The following is a 6,000-nucleotide window of genomic DNA, read 5'->3' on the forward strand; positions in this document are numbered from 1 at the left end:
GGTAGAATTCATTTCACCTAATGTGCAATGTCAGCTGTAAGCTGGCCATTTGAAGTGTTCTTTATAGTCAATGGGGGGAAAAAAACAATTTTAGGACATGACTGATGTGATGGCTTTAAGGCATCTGCTTTCAGAGGAGATGAACTGAGCCACAGAAGTATTCGTTATCTATAAATGGGACCCAGACACTAAAGCAGAAGTAAACATCTCCTTTAGAAACAGCTTTCCTGTCCTTCCTGCCTCATATGAGACAAGAACATCTCGTAAAGTTCCAAGGCACTGAATAAGTTCCGCTTCTGAATAGACTATCCATAAGATAGCAAGTCGATAATATTAGATATATCTCAAACTGTTTTCAGAGTAGGCAAATATACTTACTCCATTCCATGAAAGGAGTGTGACAAAATCCAGCTAGGGTGGTCATGCAGAATGTCAGTGCCAGAGGCAGAAACAAGCCAAGTCTCCTGCCTCCCCATGTGCTTTCTCAGCTCAACAAACCTGCCCTTAATTTCTGTCTTCTACTTACAAGATTTAACTTTATAGCTCTAGTTAATCTATCTGAACTTTCCTGAATGACTTCATAGGCAGTCTCTGAGGGGACATTATCTGCCTTTTCTGCTGATGTTTAGAGCTGTAAATACAATTGCATCACCTCTTTTTTTCACCTTGGAAGGCATCACCATCTCCTACATGTCTGCTTTTGGGGCCATTTGGAGAGTTGTTCCACCTACTCCTTTCTGCAGCAGAAGCTCAGCTAGAGTCTGCCAAGAACATCAATATCTACAGGGCTGGTTACATCGTCAGTCTCTGGTCTTCTTTTGAAACACAAAACTGGACACTAGAGACCATCTGAAATGCAGAAGATACTAAGTAAATTTTAAAAATTTAAAAAAAAAGTAAAAATGACTGAATGATTAAGGTCCTTTTGGCCAAGGCATAGAATGAAAAGTTCAGAAACTTTCAAAAGCTTCCCAAGGTTGCTGACTTGTAAAGCTCTGTTCACAAACATGAGATTTAGGTAAAAAAATTCTCCAGAAACAGAATGCACCATTTTATCTGAAATCTATAAAGTTTCATTATTATATGAGGCTTTCGTAGTTAGAAGACTTGACACGGATCTGAAGCAGTTCTCTGAGCTTCATGAGCTGAGCCAAAGAGATTCTGGAGACTTACAGGATATACCAATTTTAACAAATTCTGTTCTGCAGCATATATATGTAAACTCCACTAAATTCAGCAGTGTCCCAACAAAGCTGGGTAGGAGATATGCACATACAGGTATGATGTTTTAATTCTGCCTCCCCAAAGCCATTTACTGATCAGAGGGGTGGGGTCAGTAGTGTCAAGACAGGCAGCTAGTGTAGACCTCAGTGCCCAAAGATGGAGGGGATTGCAGTAGGAAAACCACAGAATACAGAAGGCTCTGAGTTGGAAGGGACTCACAAGGATCATCAAGGTCCAACTCTTAAGTGAATGGCCCATACAGGGATCAAATCCACAACCTTAGTGTGATTAACACCATTCTCGGACTCAGCCAGTCTCAGTTAAAATGAATCCACTGGAGACTCCTACCCTCCTGAGGCAGTGGCTCTAGGCTTGCAGGGCACCCTACAGCATCTCACCTGGCACAAGGGCTCTGTGCTTGGGCAATCTTATCCACTGAGAGAGGCACTCTACTGTTTTGAGTGGGTATTGTGTGACATCTGCCACACCCATAGTGCCCACATGCAAAGTAAGAAGAGAGGTTGGGAGTATAAGAAGAAGGAAGAATGGATTTTTAAAAAATATAAAATGAAGGTGAGGGGTAAGACCTGTACTTCTCAAGAAAAGGGGTTTTTCACATATTTTAAAGATAGGAAAAGGTTTTTGCCATTATGGTTCCAAATTAACAAGACAGAGGCAAACCAAAACATGCTCCCAATCTTTACTTTTGCATTTATAAACAAAACATAATTCCATTTATGGGTTTTGGAATTTTTCCCTTCAGATTTGTCAAGAATGTTATTACATCCAGACCTGGACACAATCAGTTCGAGTGCTTTTGTAAAACAAGTAAAAAGCAACCTCAGCATCATGTCAGTTTGAAACACATAGATACCAGTTCCAGGAGGGCTTAATTACAGCTAGGTGGTATGATGCTGAATCTAATAGATCTTTTCTTAAACCAGCTAATTGATCCTGTCAATTGTTTCTGTCTTTAAAATTGTGCTTGATTGCTGTGGAAGGAACACAAGCCTCTGTTACTCTGTTTCTATAAATAAACATTATGCCTAATGTGGTAAGAAGTAAACCTGATTCTCCTGCACAGTCCAGGTCTTTCAGAGAAACTTCAGTCATTACAGATCTATAAGGACATTGCTGTTAGCTCTTACATCCTGCATAAACTATCTAATGAATTTGAACAATTGATTTGAGCAAGCTGAGCAACAATATTCTGTTGAACTAGTTTTTCTTAATTCTTAGGTTTGGTCCCATTCCTTCCTCTTCAAAATATATGAAACACAAAAAATCAAATGGCGAAACCTGTGAAATAACACTACTTTTAAGGAAAATAAGAAAGCAAAGGAAAGCAACATTTCCAGAATCACCTTCTTGAGACCATGCATATAATACTGTAACTGTTTGAGTACGTATTTTTTTAATCAATCCTCCTATATGGAATTGTTGAGAAACTGTGGATTACAGTGCAGGATGGCACTTAATTTAAAGAGTGAAAGATGACAAAGCTACAGCATTCCTTTTTAACCTCTTACAAATGTTTATTAAAGCACTGATGATATATGAAAATATGTATCTTCTGTGGAACTTCATGTGCAAAATCAATCTAAAAAACTTACAGTGAGGACTTTGAAGTCCCAATTCTACAAAATTCCAGGCTTGTTTGCCAAGATGGAAAATACATTTTGCTGCTTTAACTCTCATGGGGAATCACACCAATTGCTAATTCAACAGAACAGACTCTTAAGCATGTCTGATGTAATTCTCCCCTTAAAAAGCTATGATGATGACTTAACAAAATGCAAAAGCTTTTGCAAACCACACCATTTTAAAACTTAAGGTGATATCCTGGAATCTGAGGTTGGATTAGGCAGGTCACTGACTTCCATACTCATCTGCTACCACTGTTAAAATGAATGGATCACAATCTGGCTTCTCTGACAATCATAGTAAGAAATCAAAATGTAGATTTCACCTACTTTACAACTTTTGGGAACCATTCAAGGTTGTTTGAATAATAAAATTTTTTGTTGTTGTGTAGCCTAAGTCAAGTAAGAGTCACATGGTTGCAGAAGGAACCTTGGTTGAAATTAAATGTTCTAGCACACAGCTAGACAAGAGCATGAAACACACAAGTAGTTCACATGCCAGAAAGTACATGATACTGAATCTTCTTTATTTTGTTCTGGAATTTTTTATTTTTCCCTTTTCTAAGATTTAAAAAATAAATAAATAAATAAATAAATCTGTAATCTGTGTTTAAAAATGCTTCTCCAGAACTTTAGCCTTGCACACCCATACTTATTTCAGTTTAGCCCATAGCTCTTTATAATGGAACTTTTATATGCTACAATTTAAATGAAGTTACAGTAGAAGTTTTATCAATTTCCATATCAGGAATGTCACGACAAAATTTCCAAACAGAATCCATCAAATTTTAGCATTACAAATCAGTTGAAGCATTACTTGCGTGATAGCTGAACTGTGGTCAAGGATACTGTCAGGTACAGTGCTACTCCTAAGCAGGTTTATATGAAATTTCTGAACACTATATTGAATAAGCTTGATTCCTAAATGTGAATGATCAAATATAGAAACAAAAACCGATTCAGTATATACTTTTTGCAGAACAGCAAACTATGTCAGGAGAAAAACAGACAAAATAACAAGAGCTAAAAATTACTGTTTATGTATTATGCATACCTGCATTTGACTTTTTGAAAAGTAATGTAATGTGTGAAAATAGATCAGAAATAAAACTTAAGTCTGAAAAAAGTGGTGAATCTGTGTCTGTCATATTGAAGTGGTGATACATCCAAATATGTAGTGTGGAAGATGGGGAGTTTCTACCCATGCCAGCCAAAGGGATCTGACCCTGCTCAGAGGAGTGCCTTAGCCACCTGCTGAAATCTGAAGTGTGTTAAGGGATCACTCTACTTTTTCTTGGAGCTGAATTACAGCACAAAAGTTATGTGGCCACAGAGATAAGCAGTGAGCAGCAGCAGTGAATAGCAGCTCTGAGATATTTGTAGGCCCCATATAGAAGGAAGTTCCAGGATCTCCTTTCAGAAATATTCAGGCACATTATATTCAATAGTTGCCCAAGCACAGAAGCAGTCCTAGAAGCAGAATCCGGACTCCTGCTTCTGCTTGCTGTCTGGCTCCTTGAGTCTTGCATTTATAACAGAATCTGTGAGTTGCCTCTTCATGCACCATAATTTAGTGATTACAGGTCATAGGCCTATGAAGAAATGTCTGAAGTATGGTTTTCCTTTGTCAGTGGAGTGTTGTCTATAGCTGGACAGTATTACACGAAAAGCAAAAAGCTGACCCACTTTGAGGGTTTTTTTGTTTGTTTGTTTGTTTGGTGGGGGTTTTTGTTTGTTTGTTTGTTTTGTTTTGTTTTTTCCATGAAAATCAATGCACCAACAGGAAAAAAAATTAAATGGAGATAAAGTTTCCAAATAGAAATATGACTGTTTACAACTATGGTTTGTATATGCAGGTCCTGGAGAGCTGCTTGAGGTCAGATAGAGACCTGGGGGTTTTCTCCATTCCTCCTCAAACTGGCTTCTGAATCCCACTCCACGACTGATGGTTAACTCATAGATTTATAAATCCTTTGTTTTCTCAAACCAAATGCATTAATAACCTTAATTATGATGAAGAAGTAAGGGCTGGTTCTATACTGTTCTGATTCTTACAATGATAATTTCATTTTATGAAAGAGAAAGGGTAGAAGTGAAGGAAGGCAAGGAAATGTTGCTTCTAGTGCAAGCAGCATCTTAGAGTTAATTTGGTTTAAGAGTGTTTTATATTCTCAGACACAAAAGATGATCTAAGGAGAACACAGTGTACCGTCAGTCTGGGATGTCTGAAGAAAGGAACCCTAAAGGGCAGACAGAAAATGCAACAGTGACCTAAGGAAGCACAAGGACTTGGCAAAGCAGCTGCCTCAGGCCAGCTCTCATTTGTGAGGGGCACTGCTAGGACACTGCCTCATTAGCAAGGCAATAGGAAACAGACAGAAAAAGCAACACACACACAATGATTGCAGTGAAGGAAACCCAAATTTCGTTTGCTACTTACTGACCATGTATCTTCTGCTCGGCTTCAACGAGTAACTTTGGCAGTCATGGAAGTGGGGAAGGGAAGGGACATGACAATAACAAGAATATAACAAAAGAGGAAGCAGATGCCACTCTCTCCTTTGCTGTTTATAACCAATTACAGGATTTCCATAGACTCCATCAGGCAATTAAAGAGTTATGCTTCAGTGCCCAATTAATATTCACTTGACATCATCAGTTTACCAACATCTCAGAGAAACAGCCCTGTTGTCCCAAGTCTGAAGCAATTGCATTACAACATGGTAGTTACCCAAACAACAAAAAAAAAATCCTAACAACAACAACAAAAAAAACCAAAATATCAACCCAGCCCCAACAAAACAAAAAACAGAACTGAAAATCAGAGCTTTCTTGATTTAGAGGCATATTTGTCCTCAATATCTTAAAAAATGTTGTAACACTGGAAAACATAGACTCTGCTTAGTAGTGGACATTAAGAATATTTCTACAATGTATTTTGAAAACAAAACAAAAACATTTTAAGCAGCAGAAGAAAACTTCAACTGGCTCACTGTAGCCTAGCTAGTTAAAACTTCCAGATATATTCTGGAAGGGAGCAGATCTGGGAGGGGCAAATCCTACATAAATCACACTATAATTCTTTAAAGAATTTATTGATTTGCACTTGATTAAGAGACGTTTATGAGACCAA

General features: G+C 37.9%; 1 long non-coding RNA gene across 1 annotated transcript in view; it reads right to left on the reverse strand.

Moving 5' to 3' along the window:
• Positions 1-5,453, reverse strand: part of LOC148223717 (uncharacterized) — a 43,578-nt gene extending 38,125 nt beyond the window's left edge. The window contains exon 1 of the long non-coding RNA XR_015804034.1: positions 5,312-5,453. This is a non-coding gene — a long non-coding RNA (uncharacterized LOC148223717). The remainder of the gene's footprint in view (positions 1-5,311) is intronic.
• Positions 5,454-6,000: the final 547 nt, after the last annotated feature.

The sequence above is a fragment of the Sturnus vulgaris genome, chromosome 5 (genome assembly GCF_052056855.1).
Source record: "Sturnus vulgaris isolate bStuVul1 chromosome 5, bStuVul1.hap1, whole genome shotgun sequence".
In the NCBI taxonomy this organism is placed as follows: Eukaryota; Metazoa; Chordata; class Aves; order Passeriformes; family Sturnidae; genus Sturnus; species Sturnus vulgaris.